This window comes from Sinocyclocheilus grahami, unplaced genomic scaffold, assembly GCF_001515645.1.
Source record: "Sinocyclocheilus grahami isolate Dianchi unplaced genomic scaffold, SAMN03320097.WGS_v1.1 scaffold30.1, whole genome shotgun sequence".
Lineage (NCBI taxonomy): Eukaryota > Metazoa > Chordata > Actinopteri > Cypriniformes > Cyprinidae > Sinocyclocheilus > Sinocyclocheilus grahami.
In genome coordinates, this window is record NW_015505209.1 from 524,291 (window position 1) to 524,610 (window position 320).

A 320-nucleotide genomic window follows, 5' to 3' on the forward strand; every position below is an offset into this window, starting at 1 on the left:
AGCTCAACAGGTCGTGGACGGCACCTTTTTACTGCCGGAAACTGATTTGCTGGATCCTCCTCCCTCACCACCCTCGATGGTGGAGCAGCTAGGGGGTTACAAGGGTCCCCCCGGTGGAACGGTCGGTTTCGATGCAGTTGTGTCCTAATACCGCCTCCAACCGGCAGGGAGAACCGTGCCTCCCCTCCCGGGTCTGTAGGTACTCGACTTGCCAGCGATGCCTATACGACTTGTGGAGAAGCTGCCTCCACCTTACACGCTACGGCGTGATTGCAAGTGCACCAGGCCAAGGCACTGAGGGACTTGCACGAGGGTGGTCA